The sequence below is a fragment of the Bos indicus genome, chromosome 6 (assembly GCF_029378745.1).
Source record: "Bos indicus isolate NIAB-ARS_2022 breed Sahiwal x Tharparkar chromosome 6, NIAB-ARS_B.indTharparkar_mat_pri_1.0, whole genome shotgun sequence".
In the NCBI taxonomy this organism is placed as follows: domain Eukaryota; kingdom Metazoa; phylum Chordata; class Mammalia; order Artiodactyla; family Bovidae; genus Bos; species Bos indicus.
This window is the reverse complement of record NC_091765.1, coordinates 30,974,105-31,001,374: the sequence shown is the minus strand read 5'-3', so window position 1 is coordinate 31,001,374 and position 27,270 is coordinate 30,974,105. Positions and strand designations below refer to the sequence as shown.

Here is a 27,270-nt window from a genome sequence, read left to right as displayed (position 1 = left end):
TGGTTCCAAATAGGGAAAGGAGTACATCAAGGCTGTATATTGTCACTCTGCTTACTGGCCTGGAAGAAGCACAAGCTGGAATCAAGATTGCCGGGAGAAATATCAGTAACCTCAGATATGCAGATGATACTACCCTTATGGCAGAAAGCAAAGAAGAACTAAAGAGCCTCTTGATAAAAGTGAATGAGAAGAGTGAAAAGGTTGGCCTAAACATTCAGAAAACTAAGATCATGGCATCTGGTCCCATTACTTCATGACCAATAGATGGGGTAACAGTGGAAACTGTGACAGACTTTATTTTGGGGGGCTCCAAAATCACTGCAGATGGTGACTGCTGCCATGAAATTAAAAGGTGCTTACTCCTGGGAAGAAAAGTTATAAACAACCTAGACAGCATATTAAAAAGCTGAGACATTACTTTGCCAACAAAGGTCCATCTAGTCAAAGCTATAGTTTTTCCAGTAGTCATGTATAGATGTGAGAGTTGGACTGTAAAGGAAGCTGAGCACTGAAGAATTGATGCTTTTGAACTGTGGTGTTGGAGAAGACTCTGAGAGTCCCTTGGACAGCAAGGAGATCCAACCAGTCCATCCTAAAGGAAATCAATCCTGAATATTCATTGGAAAGACTGATTCTGAAGCTGAAACTCCAATACTTTGGCCACCTGATGCGAAGAACTGACTCATTTGAAAAGACCCTGATGCTGGGAAAGATTGAAGGCAGGAGGAGAAGGGTACGACAGAGGATGGGGTGTTTGGATGGCATCACTGACTCAGTGGACATAACTTTGAGTAAACTTTGAGAGTTGGCGATGGACAGGGAGGCCTGGCGTGCTGCAGTCCATGGGGTCACAGAGAGTCGGACCTGACTGAGCAAATGAACTGAACTGTGAAGCCATATTCTCAGTCCTTAGAAAAAGAATGTGCATAGATGGTAAAGCACTAACTTGCTCAGAAGCTTTCTTTGGCAATGAGTAATGCTCATTGTGGGTTTGGATAAATTCATGGTGAGTTTATCCAAACTACTGGAGAAGGAAATGGCAACCCACTACAGTATTCTTGCCTGGAAAATCCCATGGACGGAGGTCCTCCACCCATGGGGTCACAGAGAGTCGCACACAACTGAGTGACTTCACTTATCCAAACTACTGTTTCAGGAATAATAACAGTATCGACTATGTACTGAAAAAGTGAGACAATCCAATTGTCTCGGTATTTCAAATCTATTTTCTCCTTTAATCCTCCCAATGACCCCAGAAAGTTAGTTTACATATGACAGAATCAAAGCACAGAAAAAGTCACTTGCCCAAGGTTACCGATTAGAAAATGACTGATCCAGAATTCAGGCATGCAGATCCTGTGGCTGCTTATAGGAAAAATAAGTGGCTTTAGCAACATGGATGGACCTAGAGAATGTAGTACTGAGTGAAGTCAGTCAGACAAAGAAGGAGAAATATTACATGACATCCCTTATATGTGGAATCTAAAAAGAAATGATGCAAATGAATTTATTTGCAAAACAGACTCACTGACTTCGAGAACAGGCTTATGGTTTCTGGCAAGGAAGGGAGAGAGAACGAGGGAAGGGATAATTAGAGAGTTTGGGGTGAGCATGTACACACGGCTATATTAAAAATAGATAACCAACAAGGACCTCCTGAACAGCACATGAAACTGCTCAATGTTATGTGGCAGCCTGGATAGGAGGAGGGTTTGGGGGAGAATGGATACAAGAATATGTATGACTGAGTCCCTTCACTATTTGCCCGAAACTATGACAACGTTGTTTGTTAATTGGCTATACCCGAATACAAAATAAAAAGGGTTTTAAAAAATAAAAAATAAGTGGCTTTAGAATAGATAACAAAATGCTTTTCTATCATTAATTATGTCTTAATGTTCACTTTTGTTACTTTCCTCTTTTAAAAAATTATTATGGGATTAATTTTTTTCAGATGGTTATTATGGTTTTGGCTGATAAGCACACCATGCCTCCTCCTTTCATTCATGTGGACTGCCAGAATTTGGTAAAGTCCTTAAGTCCTCATATCTGCATGGAGAACTTATAGGATCTCTCTAACAAGAAAGACCCTTTACAAAGATAATCAACTTTTTATGAAGAATTGGTTAAAAGATATCAATCCTCTGGATTCAGAAGACCAGTGAATCCAATGAAGAATATATAAAAAGAAATACACTTCCTTAGGACACTCTGGCTGAGAAAAATATCATAATGAAAAAGTTATCATTCATTAAAGAAATATCATTGAGCACTTCCTCTGGGGTAAGTACTATGCTAGGCTCGAGAGATAAAAACACAAATAATATATGATCTGTCCACATGTTAGAAGGAAATAATGATTAAAGCATTCACCTCTGGTTCCCAGTAAAGAAAACCCACTCACAGAACACACAGAGAGCATAATCCTTAAAGGGTGAAATAGGGGAGAAAATCATACTTACATTACTTAGCTAATACATACAATAATCACTTCATTTTATTTCCAAAATAAGGGCCATTATTAGATCCTTAAAAGCTTTAAAAAATTTTTTATCATTAATTTTCTGGGTAGTTCAGAAATCTTTACTTTATAGCTTCAGTCTTCTGTATAACACACCCTTAGCTTTTAGACCCTGTATCTACATGTTTGAGTGTACTTAATTGATTGAGAATCATTGACATTGTGTGTGTGTGCATTCTGGAAAGTAAATTATCTTCTTAGTTTCCTTGGTTGTGCTTGCTTTTGTTCATTCTTAGCCCTTCAAAATCCTTAATGACTAACCAAGAATGTGACCACCCTCGTTGTTACCCTATTAAACATGTTTACTCAAGCCAAGACCTCTTTCACTGGCCCCTTTTTCTTTTATCTTTTCTAAAGAAATCAATTTTAGAGGCATTTCCTTTTAGTATCTTTATTTTCTCTTATCTCTCCACCTCAAACCTTCTATCAATTTTGGCTTTTTACCCAGAGAAAAGACAGAGATCCTTAGCAACACACATGGTCTCTGAGCACCATGGCAATAAAAGCAAAGCAACCTTCCATCTCTCATGGGGAAAGGAGCATCATAATGTGGAAGAAGGACCAGCACTGTGATGTTGAACATGTATTTATTTACCTTACTGTGATGCTGTGAGGACAAATATGGTAAACTTGTCCTTAATCTCCAGACTTGCGGTGGTCTAATCACTAAGTCATGACCGACTCTTGCAATCCCATGGACTGTAGCCTGCCAGCTCCTCTGTCCATGGAATTCTCCAGGCAAGAATACTGAAGTCAGTTGCCATTTCCTTCGCCAGAGGATCTTCCTGACCCAGGAATCAAACCCAGGTCTCCTGCTTTGCAGGAAGATTCTTTACCAACTGAGCTATGAGGGAAGCCTAGCTTCACCCTCTCGTAGGTTAAACAAAGTACATCATTTTGTTCTTGCCGTAATCTTTTTATATGTCTTAGGTTCATAATTGACCATGTGACTCAATGAGCACTTAGTTTGGCAATTTTATTGTATTTTGATATATTTCTTCTGAGAACTATAAACTGAATAATATTTACATAACTTTACTCCCCAAAGACAGAAAATAATTTATAAAAATGATAAAATCCTAACTGGTTCACAAAACATTCCACCTTCACCTTTCTTGAAGTTAACATCTTTAAAATGCCTATGTGTTGATATTTTCAGAGGTGGAGGTAACTGTGAGTTAAAAAGAGGAGGGCATGGAAGAACAAAGGCATTTACACCTTTGTTTTCTCTTCACCACCTGTGAGATGGCACAACCATAAGAGCCCCTGGTCCTGGCAATGCAGCTCTACTGCAGGTGAGAGCTATGCCCTGCTCATAAATAACTGGTACCAACAAACCAGAACTGTGGATGATCCTATGAAAGGCGTGTCTAGACTTCTGAGAACTAGTAAGACAGAAGTCAAAGTCCCACTGTAAAAGTGTGACTCAAGAGACAGCCTCAGACTTAAGTCAGCTCTTGATGCTAAACCTCTTGACCTCAGTTTCCGTACCTGTGAGATGAGAAAGGCACTAGACCCTGCTTCCTAGAGTTGTGAGGATTAGATGATGCAAGTAAAAGCACATAAGTCAGTGCCTGGCATAAGGTAAGCACTCTTTAAATTAGCACTGGCCACTATTAGCTGCAATGACCTTACTTTCTGGCCTGCAAGAACTATATGAATGACGGGTTACTGCTTCTGTCTGACTAAATAGTGCCAGGCAGTTTAAGATCTCTGAATTTCCTCAGAGGAGAAAAAAATTGAGAATCTCCTGACTTATATCACCTCAAAAGGAACAGTAATAGGAAATCTTGTGAATGAATATGAAACATAGCACATAGAAACAAAAAAAAATTAATAAATTTTCTGTAAGGAGTTTCATTCTCTTAGTCTTGACCACAATACACTGGCAAAAGCAATTATAATCTGAAAGTGAAATTAATATCCAATTGATGGTACAGTGTTCCAGACTTGCTGACAATCAATTTTTTTAAGTTCTGTTTGAACAGTTGGTCAACGGTTTTTGGCCATGACTATGAAGCACCATTAATTTTTCAACGTAAATTATATGGGGTAATGATTTTTCAAACACAGTTAAAGAAGTTACTTCATTGACATAACATAACTGATGAAAAAGACATAACTGATGCCAGGAAAGATTGAAGGAAGGAAGAGAAGGGGACAACAGAGGAAGAGATGTTTGGATGGCATCATCAACTTGATGGACATGATTTTGAGTAAGCTCTGGAGTTAGAGATGGACCAGAAAGCCTGGTGTGCTGCAGTCTATGGGGTTGCAAAGAGTCAGACACGACTGAGCAACTGAACTGAGCTGAACTGGCTGAACTGGTGATAATTCCACTTTAACTGCCAATCAGACTTTTTTTGGAGAAGGCAATGGCATCCCACTCCAGTACTCTTGCCTGGAAAATCCCATGGATGGAGGAGCCTGGTAGGCTGCAGACCATGGGGTCGAGAAGAGTCGGACACGACTGAGCGACTTCACTTTCATTTTTCCCTTTCATGCATTGGAGAAGGAAATGGCAACCCACTCCAGTGTTCTTGCCTGGAGAATCCTAAGGATGGGGGAGCCTGGTGGGCCGACGTCTATGGGGTCGCACAGAGTCGGACACGACTGAAGCGCCTTAGCAGCAGCAGCAGCAGCAGCAGCGGAATTAGCATCAAGCTATATTTGAAGACACAGAGGAAGCTGTGCTGAACATTAAGTTAGCTTATTAGAAACCAGTCTTCCTGCCTCCAGGATTGCTCCTTCAGATTCATTGTAAATTTTACAATTAATCTTTATAAGTAGCAATATAACCACATTATTCTTTGGCTCAAAACCTTTAGGAGTTCTTTATCATCTACAAAAAGGTAAAACAATTTATTATAGCAGTGATCGCCAAGATTTTTTCACAATTAACTATGCCTAAAGAGGGGCTTCACAGGTGGTGCTACTGGTAAAGAACTTGCCTCTCTATGCAAGAGATAGATGTAAGGAATAAGGGTTCAGTCCCTGAGTTGGGGAGATTCCCCTAGTGGAGGGCATGGCAACCCACTTCAGGATTCTTGCCTGGAGAATCCCAGGGACAGAGGAGCCTGGTGGGCTACAGTCCATAGGATGGCAAAGAATTGGACATGACTGAAGCAACTTAGCACCCACGCATGCATGCCTAAAGAGAATTAAGCATGTAAATATGTATTTCCTAAATATAAGTATCTAATATAAGTATCTAATATCTTAAAATATAATTATCTCTTACCCCACGTCCAAGGTTGAGGGGGTGGCCGAAAGGAGTTACCCCGCGTCCGAGGTCAGGGATGGCGACAAGAGGAGTTACCCTGCGTCCGAGGTCAGGGGCAGCGACAAGAGGAGTTACCCCACGTCCAAGGTCAGGGGCGGCGGCCAGGAGGAGATACCCCATGCCCCTAAGCCCAAGGCCAGGGGCGGTGGCTGGGAGGACCAACCCCACGTCCAAGGAGCTGTAGCTGCGTGGGCCCAGGAGGGCCTAGAGGAGCTATCCCACGTTGAAGGTCAGGAAGGGTGGTGGTGAGGAGATACCCTTCGTCCAAGGTAAGGAGCAATGGCTGCGCTTTGGTGGATCAGCCGTGAAGAGATACCCCACACCCAAGGTAAGAGAAACCCAAGTAAGACGGTAGGTGTTGCAAGAGGGCATCAGAGGGCAAACACACTGAAACCATACTCACAGAAAACTAGTCAATCTAATCACACTAGGACCACACCCTTCTCTAACTCAATGAAACTAAACCATGCCCCTGGGGCAACCCAAGATGGGTGGGTCATGGTGGAGAGATCTGACAGAATCTGGTCCAGTGGAGAAGGGAATGGCAAAGCACTTCAGTATTCTTGCCTTGAGAACCCCATGAACAGTATGAAAAGGCAAAACAATAGGATACTGAAAGAGGAACTCCCCAGGTCAGTAGGTGCCCAATATGCTATTGGAGATCAGTGGAGAAATAACTCCAGAAAGAATGGAGAGACAGAATCAAAGTAAAAACAACACCCAGTTGTGGATGTAACTGGTGATAGAAGCAAGGTCTGATGCTATAAAGAGCAATATTGCATAGGAACCTGGAATGTCAGGTCCATGAATCAAGGCAAATTGGAAGTGGTCAAACAAGAGATGGCAAGAGTGAATGTCGACATTCTAGGAATCAGCGAACTAAAATGGACTGGAAGGGGTGAATTTAACTCAGATGGCCATTATATCTACTACTGCGGGCAGGAATCCCTCAGAAGAAATGGAGTGGCCATCGTGGTCAACAAGAGTCCAAAATGCAGTTCTTGGATGCAATGTCAAAAATGACAGAATGATCTCTGTTCGTTTCCAAGGCAAACCATTCAATATCACAGTGATCCAAGTCTATGCCCCAACCAGGAATGCTGAAGAAGCTGAAGTTAAATGGTTCTATGAAGACCTACAAGACCTTTTAGAACTAACACCCAAAAAAGATGTCCTTTTCATTATAGAGGACTGGAATGCAAAAGTAGGAAGTCAAGAAACACCTGGAGTAACAGGCAAATCTGGCCTTGGAATACGGAATGAAGCAGGGCAGACTAATAGAGTTTTGCCAAGAAAATGCACTGGTCATAGCAAACACCCTCTTCCAACAACACAAGAGAAGACTCTACACATGGACATCACCAGATGGTCAACACCAAAATCAGACTGATTATATTCTTTGCAGCCAAAGATGGAGAAGCTCTATACAGTCAACAAAAGCAAGACCAGGAGCTGACTGTGGCTCAGATCATGAACTCCTTATTGCCAAATTTAGACTTAAATGGAAGAAAGTAGGGAAAACCACTAGACCATTCAGGTATGACCTAAATCAAATCCCTTATGACTATACAGTGGAAGTGAGAAATCGATTTAAGGGCCTAGATCTGATAGATAGAGTGCCTGATGAACTATGGAATGAGGTTCGTGACATTGTACAGGAGACAGGGATCAAGACCATCCCCATGGAAAAGAAATGCAAAAAAGCAAAATGGCTGTCTGGGGAGGCCTTACAAATAGCTGTGAAAAGAAGAGAAGCGAAAAGCAAAGGAGAAAAGGAAAGATATAAACATCTGAATGCAGAGTTCCAAAGAATAGCAAGAAGAGATAAGAAAGCCTTCTTCAGCAATCAGTGCAAAGAAATAGAGGAAAACAACAGAATGGGAAAGACTAGAGATCTCGTCAAGAAAATCAGAGATACCAAAGGAACATTTCATGCAAAGATGGGCTCGATAAAGGACAGAAATAGTATGGACCTAACAGACAGAAGATATTAAGAAGAGATGGCAAGAATACACAGAAGAACTGTACAAAAAAGATCTTCACGACCCAGAAAATCACGATGGTGTGATCACTGACCTAGAGCCAGACATCCTGGAATGTGAAGTCAAGTGTGCCTTAGAAAGCATCACTATGAATAAAGCTAGTGGAGGTGATAGAATTCCAGTTGAGCTATTCCAAATCCTGAAAGATGATGCTGTGAAAGTGCCACACTCAATATGCCAGCAAATTTGGAAAACTCAGCAGTGGCCACAGGACTGGAAAAGGTCCGTTTTCATTCCGATCCCAAAGAAAGGCAATGCCAAAGAATGCTCAAACTACTGCACAATTGCACTCATCTCACACGCTAGTAAAGTAATGCTCAAAAATCTCCAATCCAGGCTTCAGCAATACGTGAACTGTGAACTTCCTAATGTTCAAGCTGGTTTTGGAAAAGGCAGAAGAACCAGAGATCAAATTGCCAACATCTGCTGGATCATGGAAAAAGCAAGAGAGTTCCAGAAACGCATCTATTTCTGCTTTATTGACTATGCCAAAGCCTTGACTGTGTGAATCATAATAAACTGTGGAAAATTCTGAAAGAGATGGGAATACCAGAACACCTGATCTGCCTCTTGAGAAATTTGTATGCAGGTCAGGAAGCAACAGTTAGAACTGGACATGGAACAACAGACTGGTTCCAAATAGGAAAAGGAGTTCGTCAAGGCTGTATATTGTCACCCTGTTTATTTAACTTATATGCAGAGTACATCATGAGAAATGCTGGACTGGAAGAAACACAAGCTGGAATCAAGATTGCCGGGAGAAATATCAATAACCTCAGATATGCAGATGACACCACCCTTATGGCAAAAAGTGAAGAGGAACTCAAAAGCCTCTTGATGAAAGTGAAAGTGGAGAGTGAAAAAGTTGACTTAAAGCTCAACATTCAGAAAACGAAGATCATGGCATCCAGTCCCATCACTTCATGGGAAATAGATGGGGAAACAGTGGAAACAGTGTCAGACTTTATTTTTCTGGGCTCCAAAATCACTGCAGATGGTGGCTGCAGCCATGAAATTAAAAGACGCTTACTCCTTGGAAGGAAAGTTATGACCAACCTAGATAGCATATTGAAAAGCAGAGACATTACTTTGCCAACAAAGGTCCATCTAGTCAAGGCTATGGTTTTTCCTGTGGTCATGTATGGATGTGAGAGTTGGACTGTGAAGAAGGCTGAGCACCAAAGAATTGATGCTTTTGACTGTGGTGTTGGAGAAGACTCTTGAGAGTCCCTTGGACTGCAAGGAGATCCAACCAGTCCATTCTGAAGGAGATCAGCCCTGGGATTTTTTTGGAAGGAATGATGCTAAAGCTGAAACTCCAGTACTTTGGCCACCTCGTGCGAAGAGCTGACTCATTGGAAAAGACTCTGATGCTGTGAGGGATTGGGGGCAAGAGGAGAAGGGGATGACAGTGGATGAGATGGCTGGTTGGCATCACTGACTTGATGGACGTGAGTCTGAGTGAACTCCAGGAGTTGGTGATGGACAGGGAGGCCTGGCGTGCTGGGATTCATGGGGTCGCAAAGAGTCAGACACGACTGAGTGACTGATCTGATCTGATCTGATGGACTTTATTGCTAATCATAACAGCTTAAATTCATGTCTCAAATATGCTTACTGATTGTTTGACTAATTTTATTAGACTATCTCTTCCTCTCATATCCAATTAGTTTATCGTTTGCTTTTTACTCCCTAACATAGTTAGTTGTCAATGAAGGGCAGGAGAAGAGCTAACTTTGTAATTTTCTTTTTGTCCGCCCACACTTGCATTTTAATATTTTTAAATTTATAGTTCCTTTTAGGGGAATCTTTTCATTTAGAATAGTCTAAAATATATAATCCATCAGTTTACATAAACAGGCATACAATGTACAACATGCAAAAACTTTAAGATCTGGTCTCTGAGGTAAAATATCCAACCTTGACTTTTATTTCTGGAAATATGGCAGTGTGAGGCTCAGAAAAACCCTTCCTGGTAGGACAAACCTCACAATATTGTACAAAATATTTTTCAAAAAGGATTACTGATTAATGCTGTCAGAGGAATTAAGTACTCTTCAGAGGCCAAAAACAACAAGAAGGTGGGAAGTGAGCACTGGGTTTTAATGGGCTACTCATGAGGTAGAGAGACAAAACTGGGGTCCTGACTAGGGTAGATATTTAGATCTGAGAACTTGGCATGAAATATGGACACTTAAAAGACAATATTCTAATTAGGTGACATAGGAAAAATTAGCCATACTCACAGAGATGTACCTGGCACATTCAGTTCTAACAATCCCTAATCTTTAGCCTACACTCATCTTTGTATCCCCCCAACACACTCTCAAAACAGGTTTGCTTTAGAGCAATTCCAGATAGTTGTGCTCTCTGAAGGAAAGGAAATTAAACTTAGTTGTCGAAGAAATCTCACATGTAAAACTTCAAGGAAAATTGGCTCACAAAAAAAAAAAAAAAAAAAAATAGTAAATACACATGAAATCAAGGTACTATGAATGAGAGTCAAAGAAACAACAAACCACTGTATTCACTTCTTAAAAGGTACAGATATTAGAATTGATAATAAAGGAGAATTAAAATAAGTATGTTTCAAGATATAAAATAATTCAAAGTTTGATGAAAGAACACATGATCACCAAAGTTGATTAAGCAAATTTGTGAAAAGTATCAAAATAAATTTCAAAAAAGGAAAAATATATTATTGACATTAGAAATTCAATATTTTGGGTACATGGCAGACTGGAAATGGCTGAAATAAAATAAGCAAACTGGGAGATGATAGTGCTAAAGAAATTTCAAAAATGTAAACTAGAGACACATCAATATGAAGGAGAAAGATCAGGAAATGTGGAAGATAGGGAAAACCTTAAACACATTTAATGAAGGTTCCACACACAGAAAATATATAGAGAATGGAAGGATCTTAGAGATGATGGCTGAAAAATTTTCCAGAAATGATATAAGATATCAGTCCTCAGGATTCAGAAGATCAATGAATCCAATGAAGAATACATATTAATAAAAAGAAATACACTCCCTGAAAGCATGGTAGTGAAATTTCAGAATACCAAAGGCAAGATCTTAAAAGTACCCAGAATATCTTAACATACAGATCCTCTGAGTTCTCAGCTACAATAATGGAAGCCAGATGACAGTGAAGTTATATTTGGCTCTTTTCAACTAAGTTAATATTCTGTCCTTATGCAGCATTTGAAAATGTGGGGAAGCATTTTCATTGTCATAATCACTGAAGTGTGACTGGCAAGTTACTTGTCTTGTGCCTCAATTTCCTTGTTATTATGGGAATGAGACTATTTATCTCATAAGATTATTGTGAAGACTGCATGTGTTAAATGTATAGAAACCACTTCATAATAGTGCTTGGCACATAGTAAGTGCAATGCAAGTGTAACTATTGTAGCACCCTGGAGTGAATATCCTGTATTGCAAAGGGGAATTAAGACAATGAAGAATTGTCTGACCCAGATTTCTAAGAAAATCCTCCATTGAAAAACACTGAAAACCAATCCAACTTCTTCTTAACACTAGCCCCATTATTTTCTTCATCTCACCTTCCCAAATCCTATGTTCTGGCTCCTCTTTGAATTCACTTATTCACCCAACAAATAGTTACAGAAAGCAATACTTAGGAGACTAGAACTAATCTTTGTATTGTCTTATGATTATATACTGGGCTTCCCAGGTGGCACTAGTGGTAAAGAACCCACCTGCCAATGGAGGTAGATGCTGTGACAAGAGTTTGATCCCTGGATGGGAACGATCCCCTGGAGGAGGGCATGGTAACCTATTCCATTCTTGCCTGGAGAATCTCATGGACAGAGGAGCCTGGCAGGCTACAGTCCATGGAGTCGCAAAGAGTTGATTGTGGATTGAAGCGACTTAGCACCCATGCATGCATGATTACATACCACTGCAAATTCCCTGTGTGGCAAGGACTGACTGCTAAGTTGCTTCAGTCGTGTCCGACTCTTTGCAACCCCCTGGACTGTAGTCCACCAGTCTCCTCTGTCCATGGGATTCTCCAGGCAAGAGAACAGGATTAGGTTGCCATTTCCTTCTCCAGGGGAGCTTCCCACCCGGGGATCAAACCGGAGTCTCCTGTGTCTCTTGCATTGGCAGGTGGTTTCTGCCAACAGGCTGAACAGGGTTCCAACAGCCACCCTGTGGCTCAGTGGTAAAGAGTCTGCCTGCTCATGTAGGAGACCCATATTAGATCCGGGGTCGGGGGAGATCCCCTGGAGAAGAACAGGGCAACCGACTCCAGTATTCTTGCCTGGAAAATTCCAAGGACAGAGGAGCCTGGAGGGCTAGAGCCTATGGGTTCGCACACAAACCCATAATTTGAGTCAGACACAAATTAGTGACTGCTGCTGCTGCTGCTACGCTTCAGTCGCGACCCCAGAGACGGCAGCCCACCAGGCTCCCCCGTCCCTGAGATTCTCCAGGCAAGAGTACTGGAGTGGGGTGCCATTTCCTTCTCCAATGCATGAAAGTGAAAAGTGAAAGTGAAGTTGCTCAGTCGTGTCCTACTCTTAGCGACCCCACAGACTGCAGCCTACCAGGCTCCTCCGTCCATGGGATTTTCCAGGCAAGAGTACTGGAGTGGGGTGCCACTGCCTTCTCCAAATTAGTGACTAAACAACAACAAATATGTTAAATGTAGAGGTAGTAAAATATCACTTTGTAAATATCTTTTTGCCCAAATTCATACGAAGTACTGTCTTGGGGAATGTTAAGTGTTAAAATGTAACAGGGTGCAGCCAAGCACAGCCCTTAGCACCGGGCTGTGGCTGTGCTCCGTTATCCCCCTCCCCCTTAACAGGCAGCAGTTACCGAAAGGCAATTAGTGGCCCTGCTCAGCCATTGGTCCATGCCACCGTGGCCCCTCCCCCAAGCGACCAACTGTCGATGAGTGACCGTTAGTGGTTGATTTTCAGTCAAGTGTCGGTGGAGTGCGGAATGGTGGTCCTCAAGTGGAGAGTCAGGTAAGAGATGAATTTTGGCCTTCTCCCCCGAGGCCCTCCAGCTCACCTGGTCAGCAGGTGAGATGGAGGACCCAGGGAACAGGCTGGAGGCTGTGTTCCCGCAGGGCTCCAGAGCCCTCGCGGAAGCTACCCACTGGCTGGGCCCCTGCCTTGAGGCAGGAGTGAACCTCTCCCCCATCCCTGTCTCTGTGACCTAATAGCAGCTGGCAGTCGCCTGGGTAGCAGTATGCAGGACCTAGCCGCCCACCCCTCCATTGTTTGGGTGGCTTGAGGAGCCTGAGGGCCAGTTGGGTTGGGCTTCTCGGTCCCTCAGTGATGACAGCTGGGCAGGTCTGGGGACCTGGCTCTGAGGGAGCCACCAGCTGAGATCTGCCTCCTCTTAGCACGGACCGGAACCTCTGAGGGGGAAGGTTGTGCCTTGGGACCCTTCCATTTCTTTTCAGAACAGAGAGTAACCTTCATTTGGTAGAGAGTTACAGGAGCATTGTTTTCTGACCATGCTGCTGCTGCTGCTGCTAAGTCGCTTCAGTCGTGTCCGACTCTGTGCGACCCCATACCCGACCTCAAAAACAAAGGTTCTGACGCCAGAAAGTTTGCAGCAACTCACCACATCCCTCCCTCACCTTTCCTAGAAAAGGGCTTTGCTGAAAGCTTTCGGGGAATTTGGGGTTTTTAAGGCATCTCCTTGCAGGGCCCTGTAATAAACCTTCCTCGGTTCCAAACTGATACTTTTGGTACTCTTTGGCCTCACTGTGCATTGGGCACATGGACTTGAGTTTCAGTAACAAAACCACGTCTGTGAGCAGTATACTATTGTCAAGTACTTGTTCAGTGGTTTGGAGCAGGTGGGAGGGAAAGAATTGCAAAAGGTAATATGCTAATATGCTAACATGCTCATACCTGGACATTTTCAGACAAAACCATTTTTTGTATGTTATGTGCATTATATTTTGCTGTGTATATAGTGTACATATGGAGAAGGCACTGGCACCCCACTCCAGTACTCCTGCCTGGAAAATCCCATGGACGGAGGAGCCTGGTAAGCTGCAGTCCATTGGATTGCTAAGAGTCGGACACGACTGAGCGACTTCACTTTCACTTTTCACTTTCAAGCATTGAAGAAGGAAATGGCAACCCACTCCAGTATTCTTGCCTGGAGAATCCCAGGGATGGGGGAGCCTGGTGGGCTGCCGTCTATGGGGTCACACAGAGTTGGATATGACTGAAGCGACTTAGCAGCAGCAGCATAGTGTACATAATGGACAAATGAGTCCAAACTTTGCAACATCTAGTCTCAAGATGTTAAAGAGACTGCTAGGGTATGAAACAGTGGTAAAATTAGTGCATTTTGTACATGTTGTATTGAAATTCATAGGAAAGCTTGTCTTCTGTAAATGACTTTTGGATGTGAATTTGTTCAACCACCTCTAAGCATTACACATGCCTATTCTGTCTGTTGTAGACAGAAACAAGTGAGGGAGGTAGTGGTTCAGGCCAAAATGGTCATATTTAGTAGATACCTCAGATTTCAACCGTTGTTGTTGTTATTTCCTTACTAAGTCATGTCTGACTCTTTGCAAGTCCAGGGACTGTAGCCCACCAGGCTCCTCTGTCCATAGGATTCTCCAGGAAAGAATACTGGAGTGAGTTACTATTTCCTTCTCCAGGGAATCTTCCCAACCCAGAGATCAAACCTGTGTCTCCTGCATCGCAAGCAGATTCTTTGATGCTGAGCCACCAGGGACACCCATAACCATTGTTACATGTGTGCAATTTTATTTAACAGTGTTTTGTACATATTGAACAAGTAAGTTCTTGTGAAATATCTAAGCCTTTCTGGATATTTAAAAGTGCTTAATGTATTTAAAAGTAGAAGTAGTAGAATAATGCTTCTTGTAAATAGCTTTTAAAAATGGATGAGAGGGACATCCCTTGTGGTCCAGTGGTTAAGACTCTGTGCTTCCAATGCAGGGATTGCAGGTTCAATTTCTGGTTGGGGGACTAAGATCCCATATGCTGTGTGGCCAGAAAGAGAAAAAAAAAGTCGAGAAATACTGTCTTTGGAAATGGAATAATTAAACCTCCTCTCTGAACAATATATTCTGCACTTGTTCATTGGGCTGAGGGAGGTGGGAGGGAAGATTGCAAAAGAGATTTTACTAGTGTGAACTAGAACATTTCAGCTAATCCATTACTCTATATGTTGCATATATTTCCTTTAACTTTACTGTATATGTTATGTATATATTGGACAAATGGATCCTGATTTCATTATATTTAGTCTCTAGATATTAAAGATGTTGCCAGTGTATGACAAAAGTAATCAGCAAACTAATACATTTTGTATACTTTGTGTTAAAGTACAGTGAAAGGTCTTCTCCTGAAAAGGACATTTGGAAGTGAAATTGTAAATCATATCTAAGTGACACGTGTACCTGTACTTGCCCACTGTTGGATGGATAACAAAGAGGATGAATTGGGAAAAATGAAGGGTTCTAGACTAGAATATTCCTTTGTAGAAGACACTTTCAGATATAACCATTGTTACATGTATGTAGTTTATTCAACACTACTGTGTATATAGTGGACAAACTTAACTCCTTACTTGAAACTTCTAGTCTTTCTAGATGTTTACAAGTACACAAAATATGTTAAAACTAGAAGTAGTGAAATAATATGTTTTGTAGATAAATCCTTTTATTTTTAAAAAAATTAATTAATTTTAATTGGAGGCTAATTACTTTACAATATTGTGGTAGTTTTTGCCATACATTCACATAAATCAGCCATGGGTATACATGTTTTCCCCATCCTGAACCCCCCTCTCACCTCCCTCCCCATCCCATCCCTCGGGGTCATCCCAGTGCACCAGCCCTGAGCACCCTGTCTCATGCATTGAACCTGGACTGGTGGTCTATTTCACATATGATAATATACATGTTTCAATGCTATTCTCTCAAATCATCCCACCCTTGCCTTCTCCCACTGAGTCCAAAATTCTGTTCTTTACATCTGTGTCTCTTTTGCTGTCTCACACATAGGGTCATCGTTACCATCTTTCTAAATTCCATATATATGTGTTAATATACTGTATTGGTGTTTTTCTTTCTGGCTGACTTCACTCTGTATAATAGACTCCAGTTTCATCTACCTCATTAGAATGAATTCAAGTGCATTCTTTTTAATAGCTGAGTAATATTCCATTGTGTATATGTACCACAGCTTTCTTATCCACTTGTCTGCTGATGGATATCTAGGTTGCTTCCATGTCCTAGCTATTGTAAACAGTGCTGAGATGAACACTGGGGTACATGTGTCTCTTTCAGTTCTGGTTTCCTCGGTGTGTATGCCCAGCAGGGGGATTGCTGGGTCATATGGCAGTTCTATTTCCAGTTTTTTAAGGAATCTCCACACTGTTATCCATAGTGGCTGTACTAGTTTGCATTCCCACCAACAGTGTAAGAGGGTTCCCTTTTCTCTGCACCCTCTCCAGCATTTATTGTTTGTAGCCTTTTCCTAGCAGCCATTCTGACCGACGTGAGTTGGTACCTCATTGTGGTTTTGATTTGCATTTCTCTGATAATCTTTTCATGTGTTTGTTAGCCATCTATATGTCTTCTTTGGAGAAATGTCTGTTTAGTTCTTTGGCCCATTTTTTGATTGGGTCATTTATTTTTCTGGAATTGAGCTTCAGGAGCTGATTGTATATTTTACAGATTAATTCTTTGTCAGTTGCTTCATTTGCTATTATTTTCTCCCATTCTGGAGAAGGCAATGGCACCCCACTCCAGTACTCTTGCCTGGAAAATCCCATGGGTGGAGGAGCCTGGTAGGCTGCAGTCCATGGGGTCACTAAGAGTCGGACACGACTGAGCGACTTAACTTTCCCTTTTCACTTTCATGCATTGGAGAAGGAAATGGCGACCCGAAGGCTGTCTTTTCACCTTGCTTATAGTTTTCTTCGTTGTGCAAAAGCTTTTAAGTTTAATTAGGTCCCTTTTGTTTATTTTTGCTTTATTTCCTTTACTCTGGGAGGTGGGTCATAGAGGATCCTGCTGTGATTTATGTCAGAGAGTGTTTTGCCTATGTTTTCCTCTAGGAGTTTTAGAGTTTCTGGTCTTACATTTAGGTCTTTAATCCATTTTGAGTTTATTTTTGTGTATGGTGTTAGAAAGTGTTCTAGTTTCATTCTTTTACAAGTGGTTGACCAGTTTTCCCAGCACCACTTGTTAAAGAGATTTTCTTTTCTCTGTTATATATTCTTGCCTCCTTTGTCAAAGATAAGTTGTCCGTAGGTGCATGGATTTATCTCTGGGCTTTCTATTTTGTTCCATGGATCTATATTTCTGTCTTTGTGCCAGTACCATACTGTCTTGATGACTGTAGCTTTATAGAATAGTCTGAAGTCAGGCAGGTTGATTCCTCCAGTTCCATTCATCTTTCTCAATACTGCTTTAGTTATTCAAGGTTTTTTGTATTTCCATACAAATTGTGAAATTATTTGTTCTAATTCTCTGAAAAATACCGTTGGTAGCTTGATAGGGATTGCATTGAATCTACGAATTGCTTTGGGTAGTATACTCATTTTCACTATATTGAATCTTCTGATCCATGAACATGGTATATTTCTCCATCTTTTTGTGTCATCTTTGATTTCTTTCATCAGTGTTTTATAGTTTTTTATATCTAGGTCTTTTGTTTCTTTAGGTAGATATATTCCTAAGTATTTTATTCTTTTAATTGCAATGGTGAATGGAATTGTTTCCTTAATTTCTCTTTCTGTTTTCTCATTGTTAGTGTATAGGAATGCAAGGGATTTCTGTGTGTTAATTTTATATCCCGCAACTTTACTATATTCATTGATTAGCTCTATTAATTTTCTGGTGGAGTCTTTAGGGTTTTCTATTTAGAGGATCATGTCATCTGCAAACAGTGAGAGTTTTACTTCCTCTTTTCCAACCTGGATTCCTTTTATTTCTTTTTCTTCTCTGATTGCTGTGGCTAAAACTTCTAAAACTATGTTGAATAGTAGTGGTGAGAGTGGGCGCTCTTGTCTTTGCTTTCAATTTTTCACCATTGAGGATAATGTTTTCTGTGGTTTTATCATATATGGCTTTTATTATGTGGTTCCTTCTATGCCTGCTTTCTGGAGGGTTTTTATCATAAATGGGGCTTCTCTTGTAGCTCAGCTGGTAAAGAAGCCGCCTGCAAGGTGGGAGACCAGGGTTTGATCCCTGGGTTGGGAAGATCCCCTGGAGAAGAGAAAGTCTACCCACTCCAGTATTCTGGCCTGGAGAATTCCATGGACTGTATAGTCCATGGGGTCACAAAGAGTTGGACACAGCTGAGTGATTTTCACTTCACTTTATCATAAATGGATGTTGAATTTTGCCAAAGGGTTTCTCTGCATCTATTGCGATAATCATATGGTTTTTATCTTTCAGTTTGTTAATGTGGCATATCACATTGATTGATTTGTGAATATTGAAGAATCCTTGCATCCCTGGGATAAAGCCCACTTGGTCATGGTGTATGATCTCTTTAATATGTTGTTGGGTTCTGTTTGCTAGAATTTTGTTAAGGATTTTTGCATCTATGTTCATCAGTGTGATATTGGCCTGTAGTTTTCTTTTTTCTTTTTTTTGTGGCATCTTTGTCTGGTTTGGGTTTTAGGGTGATGGTGGCCTCATAGAATGAGTTTGGAAGTTTACCTTCCTCTGCAATTTTCTGGAAGAGTTTGAGTAGGATAGGTGTTAGCTCTTCTCTAAATTTTTGGTAGAATTCAGCTATGTATTCTGTCCTGGGCTTTTGTTTGTTGGAAGATTTCTGATTACAGTTTCGATTTCTGTCCTTGTAAGCTTTCCGTGCTTCCGTCTGTTAAGATTTTCTATTTCTTCCTGGTTCAGTTTTGGAAGGTTATACTTTTCTAAGAATTTGTCCGTTTCTTCTAAGTTGTCCATTTTATTGACATATCATTGCTGATAGTAGTCTCATGATCCTTTGTATTTCTGTGCTGTCTGTTGTGATTTCTCCATTTTCATTTCTAATTTTGTTGATAAATCTGGCTAATGATTTGTCTATTTTATTTATCTTCTCAAAGAACCAGCTTTTAGCTTTGTTGATTTTGGCTATGGTCTCCTTTGTTTCTTTTGCATTTATTTCTGCCCTAATTTTTGTGATTTCTTTCCTTCTGCTAACCCTGGGGTTCTTCATTTGTTCTTTTTCTAGTTGCTTTAGGTGTAGAGTTAGGTTATCTATTTGATTTTTCTCTTGTTTCTTGAGGTAAGCTTGTATTGCTATGAACCTTCCCCTTAACACTGCTTTTACTGAATCCCATAGGTTTTGGGTTGTTGTGTTTTCATTTTCATTCATTTCTATGCATATTTTGATTTCTTTTTTGATTTCTTCTGTGATTTGTTGGTTATTCAGAAGCATGTTGTTTAGCCTCCATATGTTTTTCTTTTTAATAGTTTTTTTTTTCCTGTAGTTGATACCTGATCTTACCGCATTGTGATCAGAAAAGATGCTTGAGATGATTTCAGTGTTTTTGAATTTACCAAGGCTAGATTATGGCCCAGGATGTGATCTATCCTGGAGAAGGTTCAGTGTGCACTTGAGAAAAAAGGTGAAATTCATTGTTTTGGGATGAAATGTCTTATAGATATCAATTAGGTCTAACTGGTCCATTGTATCATTTAGAACTTGTGCTTCCTTGCTAATTTTCTGTTTAGTTGATCTATCCATAGGTGTGAGTGGGGTATTAAAGTCTCCCACTATTCTTGTGTTACTGTTAATTTCCACTTTCTTACTTGTTAGCATTTGCCTTACATATTGCAGTGCTCCTACGATGGGTCCATATATATCTATAATTGTTATATCTTCTTCTTGGATTGATCCTTTGATCATCATGTAGTGTCCTTCTTTATCTCTTTCCTTGGACTTTATTTCAAAGTCTATTTTATCTGATATGAGTATTGCTACTCCTGCTTTCTTTTGGTCTCCATTTCTGTGAAATATCTTTTTCCAGCCCTTCACTTTCAGTCTGTATGTGTCCCTTGTTTTGAGGTGGGTCTCTTGTAGACAGCATAATAGGGGTCTTGTTTTTTTATCCATTCAGCCAGTCTTTGTCTTTTGGTTGGGGCATTCAACCAATTTACATTTAAGGTAATTATTGATAAGTATGATCCCATTGCCATTTACTTTGTTCCTTTGGGTTCGAGTTTGTAAACCTTTTCTGTGTTTCATGTCTAGAGAAGATCCTTTAGCATTTGTTGAAGAGCTGGTTTGGTGGTGCTGAATTCTCTCAGCTTTTGCTTGTCTGTAAAGCTTTTGATTTCTCCTTCATATTTGAATAAGATCCTTGCTGGGTACAGTAATCTGGGTTGTAGGTTTTTCTCTTTCATCACTTTAAGTATGTCCTGCCATTCCCTTCTGGCCTGAAGAGTTTCTATTGAAAGATCGGCTGTTATCCTTATGGGAATCCCCCTATGTCTTATTTGATGTTTTTCCCTTGCTGCTTTTAATATTTGTTTTTTGTGTTTGATCTTTGTTCATTTGATTAATATGTGTCTTGGGGTGTTTCACCTTGGATTTATCCTGTTTAGGACTTTCAGGGTTTCTTGGACTTGGGTGGCTATTTCCTTCCCTGTTTTAGGGAAGTTTTCACAATTATCTCCTCAACTATTTTCTTATGGCCTTTCTTTTTGTCTTCTTCTTCTGGGACTCCTATGATTCGAATGCTGGGGTGTTTGACATTGTCCCAGAGGTCTCTGAGGTTGTCCTCATTTCTTTTAATTCTTTTTTCTTTTTTCCTCTCTGCTTCATTTATTTCCACCATACTATATTCCACCTCACTTAACCTACTTCTGCCTCAGTTATTCTACTATTGGTTCCCTCCAGAGTGCTTTTGATCTCAGTTATTGCATTATTCATTATTGATTGACCCTTTTTTATTTCTTCTAGGTCCTTGTTCAACTTTTCTTGCATCTTCTCAATCTTTGTCTCCAGACTATTTATCTGTAACTCCATTTTGTTTTCAAGATTTTGGATCATTTTTACTATCATTATTCTGAATTCTTTTTCAGATAGACCCCTATCTCCTCCTCTTTTGCTTGGTTTGGTGGGCATTTATCCTGTTCCTTTACCTGCTGAGTATTTCTCTGCCTTTTTATCTTGTTTAGTATTGTGGAGGTTCCTCACTGTGGGTGGGGTTGTCTAGTGGTTTGTCAAGGTTTCCTGGTTAGGGAAGCTTGTGTCAGTGTTCTGGTGGGTAGGCCTGTATATCTTCTCTCTGGAGTGCAGTGAAGTGTCTGGTAGTGAGTTTTGAGATGTCCATGGGTTTGGTGTGACTTTTGGCCACCTGTGTTTTAATGCTCAGGGCTATGTTCCTGCGTTGTTGGAGAATTAGCTTGGTATGTCTTGCTCTGAAACTTGTTGGCTCTTGGGTTGAGCTTGGTTTCAGTGTAGGTATGCAGGCTTTTGGATGAACTCTTGTCAATTAATGTTCCTTGGAGTCAGGAGTTTTCTGGTGTCCTCAAGTTTTGGATTTAAGCCTCCTGCCTCTGGCTTTCAGTCATATTCTTACTGTAGCCTCAAGACTTCTCCATTCATACAGCACTGATGATAAAACATTTAGGTTAATGGTGAAAAGATTCTTCACAGTGAGGGACACTCAGAGAGGTTCACAGAGTTACATGGAGAAGAGAAGAAGGAGGAGGGAGATAGAGGTGACCAGAAGAAGAAGAGGGGGAATCAAAAGGGGAGAGAGCAATCTAGCCAGTAATCAATTCCCTATGTGCTCTCCACAGTTTGGAACACTCAGAGAGGTTCATGGAGTTACATAGAGAAGAGGGAGGAAGGAGATAGAGGTGACCAGGAGGAGAGGAGAGGGAGTCAAAAGGAAAGAGACCAATCTAGCCAGTAATCAGTTCCCTTAAGTGTTCTCCACAGCCCAGAACACCCAAAGAGATTCACAAAGTAGAGAAGAGAAGGGAGAGGGAGGAGATAGAGGTGACCTGGGGGAGAAAAAGGAGAGTCAAAAGGGGAGAGAACAATCAAGCCAGTAATCACACTCCTAAGTAAAAATGGGTACTGAAGATTGGATTCTTAAAGGTACAAAATTGATAACAAATGCCAAAAAGCAAAGATGAAAAATCTAGAATAGAAGTTAGACTCTCAAAAATACAATATTAAAATAACAAAACAAAATTGTAAAAATTATAAAAAATATATATATGAAATTTGCTTTAAAAATAGGGTCTTTTTTTTTTGCAAGGTAATAGTAGGTCTTAAAAATGAAAATTAAAGGTGTAATAAAGAACTTAAATATTTTAAAATTTTAAAAATTATAATAGTAAAATATAAGAATTTTTCTGGAGCTGTTGAAGGCAGTGTAGGGTCATTTCAGTTTCAGATAGTTCCTTGTTTCAGTTTATACTTCTTCTCAAGGTCTATAGCCCCCTTCCAATGTAGTCAGTGCTAACTACAGGGTTTTGATCTGTTGCACCTGTCACTTCCAAAGTGGTTCCTTCTTCTTTCTTTATTTTGGCTTCCTCTGTTTGCAAGTCTCTTCAGTGTCTAATTTCTGCCCTGACACAAGGAGGCAAAGGTGGTCATTTATTTAGGCTCACTTGTTCAATTGTGCTGTGGGGAGGGAGGAACACTGCAAACAAATATCACTGGCATGTTTGGGGAGTGCTCGCAATGTCTGGGCCACATTGGGTTTGCCCCCACTCACCGCGTGTGTGCTTTCCCAGTCTACACTGCTCAGGCTCCAGGTTGATCTGCAGGGGAACTGTCTAAAGCGGGCCCTGGGTTGTGTGCACCTCCCAGGTCTGATCCACTCAGGTTCAGGTTCTGGGGTACTCCACAAAGGCATAGACTTGGTTTGTCCTTGTTTTGTGCCCTTCCCAGATCCGAGCAGTTCAGGTGACCAGTGCTTGGTGAGCACACTCTCCCCAGGTGGGCAGTGCATCTTATCACCTCCCCTGTGCCAGCTGCTCGGTTTCCTGGGTGCGCTGAGAGAGCACCATCTCAGGTGTGCCACGTGTCTACTCTGGGGAGCTGATCTCTAACTGCAACCCTCCTGGCAGATGTCAACAGTCCAGGATCCCAGAAAGACTTGGTTAGCAACTGGGAGCCTGCTCGCAGTTTGGTGGAGTCTCTGGTGCCAAGATTGCCCCTTGCCTTCTGGCTCCGGCTGTCGCCTGCCTGCCTCTCTGCCTCCGGTGGGGGGAGGGGCCAGTCCACAGCCAGCTATATCTCCTCTGGTATCCGCTCAGTCCTTTGTTCTGTGAGCGGGTCAGGTTGTGCCTTAGAGGTTTTCATGGGAAATGTCTCTCTCTCTCTCTTTTTTTTCTCTCTCTGGCTATCCCAGTTTAGGTTGCTATCTCACGTTGTCCTCAGATTGTCCTCAAAGCTCCCTCAGATTGTCCTCAGGGCATTCAGGCCTGGTCCTTACCCTAAGCATGCAACCCAAGCCTCCCTGTTCAGCCCCCCCCCCCCCCCCCCCCCCCCCCCCCCCCCCCCCCCCCGCTTGCTGCTGGTAGACGAAAGTGTCTGGGCTACTTCCCCACTGGGAGTTGCAATTAGGTGCGTAATCTGTGGGTTTTTTTTTTTTTTTCCTCCCGGTTATGTTGTCCTCTGAGATTCCAAAACTCCCCACAAACCTGCCAGTGAAAGGGTTTCCTGGTGTTTGGAAACTTCTCCTCCTTCACGACTCCCTCCCCAGGACAGATCTCTGTCCCTAACTCTTTTGTCCCTCTTTTTATCTTTTATATTTTGTCCTACCTCCTTTCAAAGAGAATGGGCTGCCTTTCTGAGTGCCTGGTGTCCTCTGCCAGCATTCAGAAATTTTTTTGTGGAATTTGCTCAGTGTTCAAGTGATCTTTCAATGAATTTGTGGGGGAGAAAGTGGTCTCCCCATCCTATTCCTTCACCATCTTCAATAAATCCTTTTAAAATTCTAAAAGACAGGAAATATTCTTTTAGAAATAGAATGATCAAAATGATCAAACCACATCTCTGAGCAGTACTCGTTATTTATTTGTGGTGGTTCAGGGAGTAAGGAGAAAGTACAAAGGACTTTATACCAGTATGTTTCTAGTTAGGCAAAATTAACCATTGTCCCATATGTCTCTGCATTTTGTTTTACTTAGCTGTGTATGATGCTGCTGCTGCTGCTAAGTTGCTTCAGTCGTGTCCGACTCTGTGTGACCCTGTAGACGGCAGCCCACCAGGCTCCCCCATCTCTGGGATTCTCCAGGCAAGAATACTGGAGTGGGTTGCCATTTCCTTCGCCAATGCATGAAAGTGAAAAGTGAAAGTGAAGTTGCTCAGTTGTGTCCGATTCTTCACGACCCCATGGACTTGCAGCCTACCAGGCTCCTCCGTCCATGGGATTTTCCAAGCAAGAGTACTGGAGTGGATTGCCATTGCCTTCTCTGTTAGCTGTGTATATAATGTGCAAAAAAGACAACTATTCAAATTTACAGCATCTAGTCTTCCTAGATGTGAAAGAGATTGCCAGTATGTGACAAAAATAGCAAACAAATACATTGTGTGCACTCTATATTAAAATTCATAGGAAAGACTTATGAAAACTGGGGACATGAAATTGTTAAAAATCCCCCTCCAAGTGTTATAGATGCATATTATGTTTGTCCACTGAGTTGATGATAGAGAAGGGGAAGTGTTTTCACCAGAGTGTTCCTGTTTAGAAAACACTCTGAGATGATAGCTCTTGTGTGCTGTTTATTCAGTGTTAATAGGTGCATATATAGTGTACAAACTTAAATCCTTATTTGAAATATCTAGCCTTTCTAGATATGTAAAAGTACACAAACTATGTTGAAAGTAGAGAGTGAAACTAACACCTTCTAAGTGTTTTTCCTAATAATTCATAGGAATGGTTTTATTTGAGAAATTGAATTGTTAAATTTGAGTCTTGGAGAGTAAGTTGGCTGGTCACCGGGTGGTGGGGGAGGAGAAGGGAACAGGAAAGAAAGTGAAAAGAGAAGGGTTCTGTGTCCATCAGTATTTAGACAAGTTCAGATTTTCTAACCATTTTTCTACTGGTGTGTTTTAGTTAAAATTGTTGTGTAGTAAAGAATGAGCAAGTCCTAATAATGCCCAAAGTATATTAAAAGTAGAGATAGTAAAATAATCCCTTAATGTCCTTTTGTTGGTTTTTAGGAAGGGCTGTATCTTGAAGTATCTATACGTCTTGGAGCTAGAAATTTGCTTAGTTGCTGAAATGCTGGAGGAGAGGTAAGAAGGGTGAAGGGAAGGGCTGTTAGCTAATATCTCCATATCTAGAAGACAGTTTTAGGCTATAACCATAGTTCTGTATGTGGAAAAAGTTCATTCTTTGTTTTGCAAGATCTAGGCTTTCTAAATGTCCTGAGGTGACACTGTGTGAGAAAAAGTAGAGCTAGTGAATTAACCAATTTGTAAATATCTTTGTTATAATTGCTAAAAAAGAAAAAGCAGCATCTTGGACATGGAATTTTTAAATTGCGTCTGACAAATGTACGTCAGAACTTATTCACTAGGTTGACACCTGAGAGGGAGAAGGAAGTATGAAAGTAGGGATATATGTGGATATGTTCATATTTATATTTTGATAACCATTGATGTGTGTGCATCTTCGGCTATACTGTAGGAATACATTTTTAAGTAATTCAGTGAAACCATACCTCCTTGCTAATACTTCAGTAGTTTAGATCAGATAATGAATCCCCTGAGAAGCATTATACTTTATGTACTCTATTGCTTCATGTCTCATTTTTAGTTGAACATTAAGGGAACATAACATTTTAATCATAACTCTGCCAATATCTTTATCTAGAGACCTGTTGCTATTTATGTCTTTTCTGAAACTTTTGTTGCCAAGAAAGGCAGGATTACATTTTTTTCCTTCCAGATAGAGTTGGTATAGTATATTCTAGCTTTTCAAAATTCTTGCTTCTCATAGCTTTGGGACTTTGAAATGGTAAATATTCATGATGTTGAAAAAGCATGATACATAGCTATATGATCTTAATGACATAAAAATGGATGTATAGCTGTATAAATACACATGAGACCTAGAAGGATGCAACAAATGGTATCCTGCTTGTGATTATGGTGACTTTGTTTCTTACTTCTTGTGTTTTTTGGTTTCCTATTGTGCACATATTAAGAAATAAATGATATTTTGTTGTTGTTCGGTCGCTAAGTCCTGTCCAACTCCTTGCAATCCCATGAACTGCCACATGCCAGGCTTCCCTGTCCTTCACTGTCTCTCTGAGCTTGCTCAGACTCATGCCCATTGAGTCAATGATACCATCAACCATCTTATACTCTGTCACCCCCTTCTCTTGCCCTCAATCTTTCCCAGCATCAGGGTCTTTTCCAATGTGTTGGCTCTTCACATCAGGTGGCCAAAGTATTGAAGCTTCAGCATCAGTCCTTCCAATGAATATTCAGGGTTGATTTCCTTTAGGATTGACTGGTTTGATCTCCTTGCTGTCCAAGGGACTCTCAAGAGTCTTTCTAGCACCAGTTTGAAAGCATCAATTCTTTGGTGCTCAGCCTTCTTTATGGCCCAACACTCACATCCGTACATGACTACTGGAAAAACCAAAGTGCTGCCTATACGGTCCTTTGTCAGCAAAGTGATGTCTCTGCTTTTTAAAAGTCAAACCTGCTGACTAGGTTTGCCATTTATTTTTCTTCCAAGGAGCAAGCGTCTTTTAATTTCATGGCTCTAGGAGAAGGCAATGGCAACCCACTCCAGTACTCTTGCCTGGAAAATCCCATGGACGGAGGAACCTGGTGGGCTACAGTCCATGAGGTCGCTAGGAGTCGGACACGACTGAGCGACTTCAATTTCACTTTTCATTTTCATGCATTGGAGAAGGAAATGGCAACCCACTCCAGTGTTCTTGCCTGGAGAATCCCAGGGACGGCGGAGCCTGGTGGGCTGTCGTCTATGGGGTCGCACAGAGTCGGACACGACTGAAGCGACTTAGCAGCAGCAGTCACTGTCTGCAGTGATTTTTGGAGCCCCCAAAATAAAATCTATCACTGTTTCCACTTTTCCCCCATCTATTTGCCATGAAGAAGTGTTATTTTAAAAACTTTTTTAAAAGTATCTATTGTATAGCACAGAGAATTCTACTCAGTGCTCTGTGGTAACCTAAATGGGAAGGAAATTCAAAAGAAAGGTGATATATGTTTACCTATAGGTGATTCACTTTGCTGTACGGTAGAAACTAACACAACACTGTAAAGCAACTATACTCCAATTAAATTTTTTAAAGAGAGAGAGAGAAATAAGCTTAGAATAGAGAACAGTGCCTGGTATATATAGATCTATATAAATATTTGTTAAGACAATGGGAAGTAAGGAAAGAAAAAATGTACAAGATAACCATT

At 41.0% G+C, this 27,270-nt stretch overlaps 1 protein-coding gene and 1 long non-coding RNA gene across 2 annotated transcripts in view; both read left to right on the top strand.

Moving 5' to 3' along the window:
• PDLIM5 (PDZ and LIM domain 5) overlaps nt 1-27,270 on the top strand; it is a 402,175-nt gene that overhangs the window by 68,294 nt on the left and 306,611 nt on the right. The gene's annotated exons all lie outside the window — the stretch shown is intronic.
• LOC139183517 (uncharacterized) overlaps nt 12,513-27,270 on the top strand; it is a 50,416-nt gene continuing 35,658 nt past the window's right edge. The window contains exons 1-3 of the long non-coding RNA XR_011567013.1: nt 12,513-12,852; nt 24,009-24,115; nt 25,045-25,119. This is a non-coding gene — a long non-coding RNA (uncharacterized lncRNA). The remainder of the gene's footprint in view (nt 12,853-24,008; nt 24,116-25,044; nt 25,120-27,270) is intronic.